Below are 12639 nucleotides of genomic sequence, written 5' to 3'. Positions count from 1 at the left end.
TGTGTGAGAGAGAGTGAGAGGGAGAGAGAGTGAGAGAGATTTTTAAACAAGCATGAGTGTGGAACAGATTATGTCATCCTTGGATCTCTCTCTCTCTCTCTCTCTCTCTCTCTCTCTCTCTCTCTCTCTCTCTCTATCTGTCCTCCTGGCCTGCTCTGTGAATAACCACAGGAAGCGTGACACCGTCACAGCCGAGTCCCGCCGTGAATCTCCACCATTACATCCATCCATCTATCTCGGTCTGAAGCCAAGGAATAACGTCATTGTGTGGACAGGAGATGCATCAACGTAACTGCAATTCAAGATGGCAGATCTCCTGCATAATGCAGGCAGCGTTCTCCTGAAAGTAATAAGCACATAGAAACAGCTAGAAAGTCTCATTTTTCTATCATAATCTCACATCCACCATGATTATGCTGAGTCATTTGGAGATACAGTGCTGCCTGAGTCCTAACAGAGGGAGGATGGCTGATAGCTAGCTACACTGCTAATTACACTGCATTGACAGATCGAAAAAATTACTTATCTTTAGCGTCTCTGGTGTTAAATCTTCAACATAACCAATGTACACTCTTACATAACAAAGACAGGTTTTTTACTACTGTAAAGTCAAAGGTTAAGTACTTTATGGTACATTTATGTGCTCTTCTACCCTGAAATGCTTCATCATTAACGATCACTATGTAAAAGCTCACTGTGTTTTGTTTATTGATTTCAAAATTGTTAGCTAGCAACAATTACAGCCTGTTTATGCCACATTAAACCTTTGATTGTTCTATGAAAAATGTGGTTGTATCACTGACTTCATGGAATTTGAAGCTTTTCCTATCACGTCCACCTTACCACAAGGCCAAGATATAATCATGTTGTGCACAGGAAATATAACACAAGGCTGGATTTTAAGTCATAAATATGTTTTTGGTAGTCATTTTGTTTAGGTAGTGCTTCAACAAAAAATTCCATGTTGAAGATGATAAGTATAAATAATGATGAAAAAAAAGATAAACAATCAGTGACACTTTTAGTTGACTAGCGTTAGCAGCTGTAGTAAATTAACCATTAACATGCAAGGTAGAAATTTTATCCCTTTTTACTATTATATTGATGTTCCATTACACCCACTAGGATGGGAATCAACTCATGGGATATTTTCAATCAGTTTAAACAGTTTAAATATTATTTTATAGTTTTAAAGTCTGATCTAAAATGAGTCAGCATTAAAATTAGCATTTTAAAGTGATAGCCACCCGAAATGCTGTGTCATTGGGAAATACATTTGTTAGCTTGCTAGCTGTTGCTAGCACATGGTAAAGGGCTGCATTAAACAAATCACAATATAAAATTTTATACTACTTTGACAGTCCATTATTATTTTTGAATTTAATGGGATTTGAATCTGTGCTATCATGAACCTTTAGCCTTGTAGCATGTTGTGTTTGAATTAAAGATGGTGGATTTTTCTTAATCCAGTTTTTTAAATCATTTGTTTAAATGATAATATATTAATTATATTCTAATATATTTAAAATATTATAATAATAATATAATAACCAACATTATAAGCTAAGTTATTAATTTCTATTTCCTGATTTTGTTTATTAAGAATAGTCTTGCTAGCATAGCACAGCACAAGGTTACAGCTAAGGAGCCACCCAATAGTGTGATGTCTGTAACTCTGACACACTGTAATGAGAATTAAATCTTCACTATGATATCGATGGAACGTGAAATGAAATACAAAACCACAATTCCAATTGACCGAGATTTGATTATTCAGTCGAAGCTTGTTAGCTAGCCTGCTAATCACAAAGGATCAAGAGCTTCATTCAGGAAAGCACAAAAGCGTAATTACTCAACAGTGTACCTTAACAGAATGTTCTTTCCCTTATTTTCATAAGATGTTAATTCGGTATTCATAATTAATAAAGCGTCAGAAAAAGTGGGTGATGAAGATAATCATCTGTGATAAGAAGAGCATCCAGAACTTTCCACAGCACTCTGGAACATTCGTAGCATTTCCATTTCTAAAGCAAGATTTTGTTTCTAAATTGTTGATTTCTTTTGCAGCACATACAATCACACACACACACACACACACACACACACACACACACACACACAATGACACACACACACACAATGACACACACACACACACACACAGCATAATAAGGCAGAAAAAGAAAGAGTGCCTTATGAAATAAACATAGCTCATGTGATTTGTATGCTCATGACAGATAGATATCACACACACACACACACACACACACACACACACACACACACACATAAGTTGCAGTGTAGCAAGGACAACAGGTTAAACCTTTTCTTTAAATTATTGAATAAATGTGGCACACACAGTGTGTGTGTGTGTGTGTGTGTGTGTGTGTGTGTGTTTGTGTGTGTGTGTGTGTGTGTGTGTGTGTTACGCTGCTATGGTCTGGTGATTGTCTATTCCCGGCACCGGATCTCTTGCCAGGATAAGCGCTTACGGGAAGTGAGATAAAGGTGTAGTTTTGGAATTGTCACACCTGACCATCACACCCACACATGTTGAACATCATATTCCAGATATAGTACTTACTTTAACTGTTATAATAATCTCCACTCTTTCCAGTAGATGCTGAAGCATCACTGTGGGGATTTGTGATCATTCAGCTTCAAGAGCATTAGTAAGATCAGGGGGGTTCTGTCAGTGTTCAAGTTCATCCAAAGGTGTTCAGTGGGGTTGAGTCAGAGGTAGGGCTCAGTGAAGGACCCTCGAGTTATTCCACTCTAACATTAACACAAAATGTCTTTGTGGAGCTCTCAGTGTTTAATTTTTCCAGTTCTTTTGAGATTCCAATGCTTTGGCGAAGGTCCACACGTGGTTGTGATGTTCAGGTGTCTACTGTACATGCTGTACATGACCATTTAAGGGTATTTATTCAAATGACAGTAAATAAACTTTCATGTAAAAATCTGATAGGCAATTTGTATAATGGTGATGCTACAGCCATCAACACTCCATGCTGTCTGGAACAGAGGAAGAACATACTCTCTATCCTGTCAATCAAACATCAGTACCCAATCAAATGTGTCTGGAATATCATTATGCAGAAAGTGGCTTTTCCTGGTGATAAATCTGTGGTTATATTTGGGTTTGTTCAGGGTTTTTTTTTCTTCTGTGAATTAATTTAATTTAATATGTGGAAATTACAAGATCACAACACACAAAATTATTTCAATCATTTCTCATAATTCTTGTCTGTGGTCATCACAGCTACATGCCACATAATCACCAGAGTGAGTTTTTTTAGTCAAAGGTCTGTTGTCGTTATTTATTTTTAAAAAACATTAAATGCAACCTGGTGGGCACGGTGGCTTAGTGGTTAGCACGTTCGCCTCACACCTCCAGGGTTGGGGGTTCGATTCCCGCCTCCACCTTGTGTGTGTTGAGTTTGCATGTTCTCCCCGTGCCTCGGGGGTTTCCTCCGGGTTTCCTCCCCCGGTCCAAAGACATGCATGGTAGGTTGATTGGCATCTCTGGAAAATTGTCCGTAGTGTGTGTGTGCGTGAGTGAATGAGAGTGTGTGTGTGCCCTGCGATGGGTTGGCAGTCCGTCCAGGGTGTATCCTGCCTTGATGCCCGATGACGCCTGAGATAGGCACAGGCTCCCCGTGACCTGAGTAGTTCGTATAAGCGGTAGAAGATGAGTGAGTGAATAAACGCAACCTGATGGATATATTCACTGAAATTTGGTTACACATTAAAATGAAATCTATACAACGGCGCTGTAGCTTTCTCGAATCTGATTGGTCAGAATGGAAAACAGCATAAATACAAATGGTTTAACAGGAGAAATATATATATTTTTTTACATTGTTAAAAGTCCTGATAGAAAATTACACAAGAACAGCTTTACCACCCATCTTAAACTTTTTATACGATGTCTTGCGCATTCACTGAATTGATGTTTTGCATTTCAAAACCTCAACCGAGGATAGAGTCAGGTGGAAACAGATGATTCGCTGTGGCGACCGCAACAGGAAAAGCCAAAAGAAGAAGAAGAAGAAGAAGACTGTACAATATACAGTTTACACACTGATCAGCTCTATTTTGTGTATTTGTCCTGTAATGTTTTGTATTATATGTTTGCACCAGGTTGTAACTCGGACAACTTACTTTAAGTCCTTAGCTCTGTGTCATTTTATATAGCACCATGGTCCTGGAGGAACGTTGTGTCGTTTCAAGCTTCACTCTTAACTAAAAGAGTACGAAAACACATTTTCTCATAATCGTTTCTCGTCACTCCAAATCAAAATGAAATACAAAGCTGATGGATATTTTCAGCGTAAACATAGAGTACTATCACATTCGGTTAGACTCATCAGTGAGTCATCAAAAAAAGAAACCTGGCTCGTCTTTCCTTTGGGTGTCATACATCCATTCTGTGTATCGCTCTGTGGATAAATACACGGGGACAGAAGTGTGTGTGGGTGTGAAGAATGTTTCACTGTGAGTGTCTGTGATACCTCTGTGTGTTTGTGTGTATTTGCTTGTACTGTAACTGATTAAGCCTGCTTGTACTCAGCAGCCAAACCACAAGGCCAACAAACTCCTACTCCAACACAAACATACAAAACAATACACACAATATTATTAAATCCTTAAATTGTATTGATTTTTACAGAGCCGTAGGTGACATGGGGGATATTTTGGAACAAGGTGTAGCCACGAATAAATATATTGATGCAACAAGTTACAGAAAATCCAGTGAAATGGACCCAGACACTATTACACTGTAATATTAACTGTTAATATTACACTGGACTGAAGCACAAAGACAAACTACAGTCACTGGTGTTGCAACATGGACACCATTATCCCGCGTCACCGTAAGCAAATAGAAATTTTCACCCATCACTGTTAAATAATGAACTGAAAGGCGTATATTACGTATGACTTCCCACAACATGTATGTCTGTGGACTTCATGGTCATTTAAAATACTTAAATTTAATACAGTTCTCACTCACTCACTCATTTTCTACTGCTTATACGAACTACTCGGGTCACGGGGAGCCTGTGCTTATCTCAGGCGTCATCGGGCATCAAGGCAGGATACACCCTGGACGGAGTGCCAACCCATCGCAGGGCACACACACACACTCTCATTCACTCACGCAATCACACACTATGGACAATTTTCCAGAGATGCCAATCAACCTACCATGCATGTCTTTGGACCGGGGGAGGAAACCGGAGTACCCGGAGGAAACCCCCGAGGCACGGGGAGAACATGCAAACTCCACACACACAAGGTGGAGGCGGGAATCGAACCCCCAACCCTGGAGGTGTGAGGTGAACGTGCTAACCACTAAGCCACCGTGCCAAGTGCTATACAAATAAAGTGAATTAAACTGAATTGAATAAAAGAAGGGGTCAAGATCACTGGTATCTCAGGAGTAGCACATGTACTGTAACGTGTGGAGATTTGAGGGCAAAGCTGTTCATGGACACTGCAGTCCAAAGCCTTTTTCATGACAGCTTCAACATATTAACTCATAGCGGCATCGTATTCAAAAATTGAAATGACTTGTTAATATAAATGAGTAAAAATAAAAAGTTTGGCATGTGTTTTTTTTAATTGTTGTGGTATTATATGAGTAATATAACCCTTAGAAAAAAATCTTCTTCATGTTAGATCACATCACATCATCCCAGCATTGATTATTTTCCTTTAACAGCGTGCACTGTTGTGTTTTATTCCTCTTTTTAGCAGACAGAAAGTTTCAATTCAATTCAAGTTTATTTGTATAGCGCTTTTTACAATGGACATTGTCACAAAGCAGCTTTACAGAACATAAACATAAAACAAAAGATAAACATAAGGAGAAGTATAAAGAATTAATATAATAAAAATTCAAGATATATACAGTTCACAGTGTGTATGTATGTATGTATGTATGTATGTGTATTTGTCCCCAATGAGCAAGTCTGAGGGCTCAGGCAACAGTGGCAAGGAAAAACTCCCTTAGATTGGTAAAGGAAGAAGCCTTGAGAGGAACCAGACTCAAGGGGAACCCATCCTCATATGGGTGACACTAGATGGTGTGGTTACAAATATACAAGTATCACAGAGTCCAACTGGAGCCGGTAGATCTGTAGATGTCTCAGGGTTCTCACAGAGTCAGCCTTGTCTCAGTGGAGGTCCAGAAATTTCAACGCACGGAAGACGATCTTAGCATGCTGAGAAAGCTCTCAGTCATCTTTTTATGCGTCTCTACATGACTCCTTTTGCTTTCTCACTATGTATACAGGATGGAAGGAGGACAGATCTGACTCAGACCCTAAGAGAGAGAGAGAGAGAGAAAGAGAGAGAGAGAGAGAGAGAGAGAGAGAGAGAGAGAGAGAGAGAGAGAGAGAGAAAGATGAATCATTACAGAGATAAAACATAACACATCATCTCTCCATCTTGTGTCACATGCTATAACCTACAGTATTTCCACTCTAAAAAAAGTCTTTCATTTTCTTCAAACTTTATTAATCAATACTGTTATCTACTTGTGTGTGAGAGTGTGTGTGTGTGTGTGTGTGTGTGTAATATGGGAACCCTTGACAGATTTATTTTTAACATGGTTCCTTGTCCTCTTGTTGTGACTTCCTCTTAACATCTCTCTCTCTCTCTCTCTCTCTCTCACACACACACACACACACACACACACAGAGCATCATCCTATGTGACTTTGAGAACAAATACATGGAAATCTTTTATATATATATATATATATATATATATATATATATATATATATATATATATATATATATATATATATATATATATATATATATATATATACACACACACATATACACCATATATATATATACATATATATATATACACACACACACAAATATATAGAAATATTTTAAATTGTTTTGTTTATAATCTTATTAAAAGAACTCTATATAAAGCCTTTTGGATGATGGATTTTAAGCAACATGAAACCAATTTGTATAAAGAATTTCTCAGTCGTAGTACATTGAAACTTTTATACAGGTTTGGAATTTGGCAGATGGAATTTTTACTCATCCAGAGTATTACACAAGAAGAATACAGACGTTTCCATTAAAAACATCTCATCGCAACAACAAACACAGTACATACTAGTGTTCATTTATTCTAGGAAGCAAGACACCAGAACAATTTTCTACCTCCAGGCATTCAAGCTGCTGACTGTAAAAAGAAAAAGAAAAAAAATAATTGACACCTTTATGTTCTTCTTTTGTTAGCATCAAGCTAGGCAGCTAACTGTGAGGAGTAATTCCAGGGCTCAACAAGTTTTGAAGACAGGCAAGAGTGACATCTCACACACACACACTCAACACTCACTGTGTGTGAGTGAGTGAGTGTGTGTGTGTGTGTGTGTGTGTGTGTGTGTGTGTGTGTGAGCGAGAGAGAGAGAGAGAGAGAGAGAGAGAGAGAGAGAGAGAGAGAGAGAGATTATGACTGGTGTTGTTTATTGTAAGTGTTTGTTGCCTTTTTGGACTCCTTTATCATTTGTAATGTTGCTCCCATTTAAAACAGTTCGGCTCAAGCCCAGACATTTTTAGGGTCATGATTGAGGACAATGTCCCGTCCAGAGACAAGCTGTTTCGTGTTGAGGTTTTGTTCAAACCAACCATCGAAAATACCCTCTGGGCATCAGCATTAGGATGTGGAAGCACTAAAACCAAGGCTGCGATCTTTGATAGCCTCCCAAATTGGTTCAAACCAGTCACCTTTGAAAAAAGGAACCAGGAGCCTCTATTACTCAGATGTTTTCTGGCACCATCTCAGGGCCCCCAGTTTGAGAACCACTGGCCTACACTACTTGTTCTGAGCAGGTGTTGTCAGTGAACAGGTTATAAAACTGTTGGCTAAGTTACAGACACTCATGAAAAACTGATGCTGATTATCTGGGAAACGTCTCTAACAGCAGTCACAATGGCATTGTTTGTGTCAAACAAGTTGTGAATTTGTTGTAACATTAAAACAGGAGATCATGACTTACTCTGTGCTCAAAGTGATGCTCGCAGCTCCAGTGGTTATCTCTGTGGGTGAACGAGGATGATGCTGAACAATTCCAGGATTTGCTGTTTTGCAAATCTATGAAATAACTTATTATTATCTAATGAAATAAGTCGTTCGTTACTTCTGCAAAATAAATTCGTTTACATTTTTATTTTGGATCTATTCCAAAAACATTTCTTTAATAGCTTTGGTCCAAATCTTCTACTTAGTAATCCATAAACTCAGGAGCTAAGCTAAAGCTAGCCCTTCATTTGCTAGCATTGGATGCTAGCTTCCAGTCAGTCTTTAAGCAGTACGTGTTAGCGCTGCAGTTAAGTGTATTAATCCCTATATTAAGATAATAGAAAAATATTTCTGAAATGCTTGTATTTAGTAAAATACAATAAGACGTTTTCTAGACTACTCTGGCCTTGTCACAGGTGGGGAAAAGCATTTGCAGACGGTAGATTTAGATAATGGTTCAAACGCACTCCTTAAATGAGCCAATTCCTAATCGGAGCCACCGTGATGGATTAGCTGCAGCGTCGAGTTGGTGTTAATTAATCAAATCTCGCAAATAAATGTACTCAGCTGAGAATGAGAGAAAAACAAGCTCATGTTTATGGTCGGATGATAATGTGTGGTGAGTTTAGGCAGGACACAAGTGCGTTGTTCATTCGGGGCTTTCTACAAATCATTATCCATGTCTGTAACACACAAGCATAATCCATAATCATACATTAAGTCTTATAATGGAGCTCCTAGTTTACTAGTCAAGGAGTCTGCTAGTTTAAGGCCTGTCAGTTTAAATGGAAAAATCTTTCCTGTAAACTGGAACCTTCGCTTTAAAAAAAATACCATAATGCACTGCAAAACTCATGGCATATCTATGCTCACTATATTTCCTTACTGAAAAAAAGTGATTTAAACCTGACAGAACCGCATGTGAGCTAATAAATGATATGGCATAAGAATCATAAATATGTTTGTTATACAGTATGTTTGGGTTTTTATATTCAGTGCCCACACGAGTGCCCATCACAGTGCGTACACAATGTACCGATTCACTACCTAGGGAGCTAGACAGCAGATTGAGACGCACCTACTGAAAGAAAACAAGGCTCTGTTTGTCCGGTTAAACAAGAACAAGATACAGGACGGTATAATAATTCAGCGAACACAAACAATACACAATAGGAATATAACCAGTGACGAAACCAGTGGTGGAGAAAAGCCCGAAAACAGTAAACACAAAGCACAGGAAGTAGAGCTTTTTGAATTGAGAGCAGTGAGAGGAGGATCTTCGTGACAATACAATGGTTTTGTTGCTAATTTAAAAATAAATAAAGTCCAAAATGCAAATCACGTCATGTTAGGTATATTTACATATAATTCAATTTTAGATAAAACTAGGATACAGACTCAAACAAACCAAAAAAAAAAGAAAAACAACCTGCTCTATGTGACAAGGGATAGTGGGACTATTACACTATACAACTATTACAGCATGCAGGGAAGGTAAGGAACTAGGTACAAATCTACAGCATCCAGTGAGATTATCCACCGAAACAATTGTAAAAGTTGGAAATAAATTGTTTTTGGGAAGTGTGAATCTTTAGAGTGTCCATGTGAGACCATCCATACTATGATGTAACTGTTTACATTTAGAGCATTTGGCAGAAGCTTATACAGAGAAACTGCTCAGTCGTCCACTCGAAAAACAAATCCGTATGCCTGCACAGATTGGCCAGAGTTTACAGACACTAACAAGCTAAAAACATTGCCAGAAAGAGGAATCTGAGCAGATAAATAAGTCAACAAGCGATGTGTACCGTGTATGTTTTAAGTGCATGGTTAGTGTTTGTTCGAGTGCTTATCTCAGCTGTTTAAACAGTCAGGGGTACTTCATAGCAAAAAAAAAAAAAAAAAGCCATGATGCTTGACATCCTTGTGTTTTTGATGCAAGCGTTTCAAGCTGAGATGTACTTGTGTCTCAAATGGCTTGAGGTACATTACTGAGAAACCATGTGATGATGGAAGGAGCTGAAATACTGAGCCAAAAGGACACCGAGCTCTGAACAGTGCATCCTGTCTGTCCGTGTCACCTGATACATGTGCTCTTTCAGGTACAGAGGAAAAGCTGCCAAGAATGAACAAGATATTTAAACATTTAAATTTACGGCTTTTGGCAGACGCCATTATCCGAAGTGCTTCGAAGTCTCTGTCGATAAATACATTAACACTGGTTCACTAGGTTACAGACTTATGATCAACCTAAAACTGTGTTCAGAAAAATAAGTGCTAGGTCTTCATCCGTTGTTTAAAGTTAGCTAGTGACTCAGCTGTTCAGACATCTAGGGGGAGTTCATTGTACCACCTCGGTGTCAGAACAGAAAAGAGTCTTGCTGTATATCTCTCTCTTACCCTGAGAAATGGTGGGACCAGTCGAGCGGTGCTGGTAGATCTGAGGGAGCGAAGGGGCAAGAGTGAGGAGGGTTAAGAGAGGGTAACTAACTTGGAAGGACTCGCTTGGTTTACAGATATTCAGCTACATTAAACATAAGTATAAATGGATAAAAACTACAGTAGAATTACAGTGTCTGTATATTGCTGCGGTGAAAAAGACTTCAGGATGTGATGGTATTGGTATATAGCGATACTTATAACACTAAACATTAATCCATCATTGTCAATCTACTAATGGTAAGGTGTTGACTTTAACTTTAATTGAAAACATAAATTTGCCTTATAATCAAAGAAAGCCCTGAATTAGACATAAATAAAGAGAGAGAGAGAGAGAGAGAGAGAGAGAGAGAAAGAAAATGAATACATTCCCCCAGACTTTTGACATCTTTGACTATTGCCGTATTCATCATCTCAGTTTTCTTTCTGTTATGCTCTGCTTTCTCCACTGCTCTTTTAATAGCGGGCTAAATAAATTATAAATGCGTTCAAATTAAGCACGGAGTTTCACGACGAGCGCTTTATTTTCAGAGCTTTATTTATAAAAGTTGAACTTTAATGACATGCTGCAACACCGAATGAGTTGAATGAGAATTCCAGCTCAGTAGTGGACTAATAAAAAGAAAAGAGCGAGAATCTGCGAGCCGTTCGTTCGGCAGCCGTGTAAATAGACTCCGAGAGGAGCTAAGAGAAGCGAGAGCGGCCTGCACAAAGAGAATATTCAACAAAGAGAAAGAGGGAATGAAAAGAATCCATTAGAAAGTGAGCTGACAAGTTAAAGTGAATTGGATATCAGTGGTCTGAGCTCTGGGGACGTGGCCTGGATTCTCATGACTGAAATCCCACACCGCGGCGTAACGGCTTGGCGCGTCTACGCAAGCAGCCGTGGTCAGTCATGGATATGATTAGAAATAACCAAGATTTACATAATTCAGCTCTCTTTAGACATAAATAGCTACAGCAATCCTGGTGTGAGTACTCAACCTTTTGGAACATTCTGATATCTGGTAAAAAAATGTAAAGGAAATCTCTCACTCACAAAAACACATTTCCCTTTTTTCCAGTTGGGTTGGCATGCATTGTCCTCTCCCAAGAATGCCACGCCGGAGACGTTACATACCTCAGAAAAGCTTTCCTGCTTTTAGGAATGCCACTGATAACATTCCAGGATCTTTTTTCTGCATACATGCAAGAATCAGACCACGATTTTCCTTTAACTAGTGAAAACGTACGGACACAGAGAACTGTGAAAATATAATATACAAATCTCAGAGAACTTCACTAACGCTAGTGCGGATTATATAACTAGAAGTATGTGGAACTAATATTTAATGCATGATCTAAGATGTATAGACGGATAAATAAAAACAGACCCTACAGTAACAGGAGTCTTCTGAGAGGTTTGTAAACACAGTGATCGATGTTTGTGTGTGTATATATATATATATATATATATATATATATATATATATATATATATATATATATATATATATATATATATATATATTTGTAGGGCTTATTCCACACAGTGCTGCAGGGATCCTGGAGTCTATCTGAGGAGACTCACAAGGCAAGGCAGGTGACAGGGTGCCACCATCACACACACACACACACACACACAGACACACACAGACACTATAGACAATTCAGTGATGCCAATCAGCCTACGACACAAACTGGTGAACCCAGAGGAAACCCCCAAAGCACAGGGAGAACATACAAAGTCCACACACAACAAAGACAGGAATCGAAACTCCAACCACAAAGGCTCATTGCAAATGTGCTAACCGTTAATCCACTGTGTCCTTGTTTCCTCTTAGATATTTGAAATATTTTTTTCTTTGGTCAGCATCTCATCCAGAAATCATCTGATGACATAAAACTAAAAAAGCTTCATAAAAAAAGTTTCATTATTCATTGTAAGAAAATGAAATCATAATATATCTAGCAAGGATTTAGATGTCTTTAGGGAGGCTGATTGTATTTAGCACAATGTTTGGTGGCCAAAACACCCACAGGTTGAGATACCGCAGGTTGTCTTACTATGTTAATGGTAGAAAAACACAACATCTGGTTCCCACCGACATCCGAAATGTTTTCCAGGACTGCTTTTAAATCTCCTCAAGTCATCAT

This window comes from Tachysurus vachellii, chromosome 19 (genome assembly GCF_030014155.1).
Source record: "Tachysurus vachellii isolate PV-2020 chromosome 19, HZAU_Pvac_v1, whole genome shotgun sequence".
In the NCBI taxonomy this organism is placed as follows: domain Eukaryota; kingdom Metazoa; phylum Chordata; class Actinopteri; order Siluriformes; family Bagridae; genus Tachysurus; species Tachysurus vachellii.
This window is presented reverse-complemented; position numbering follows the sequence as displayed.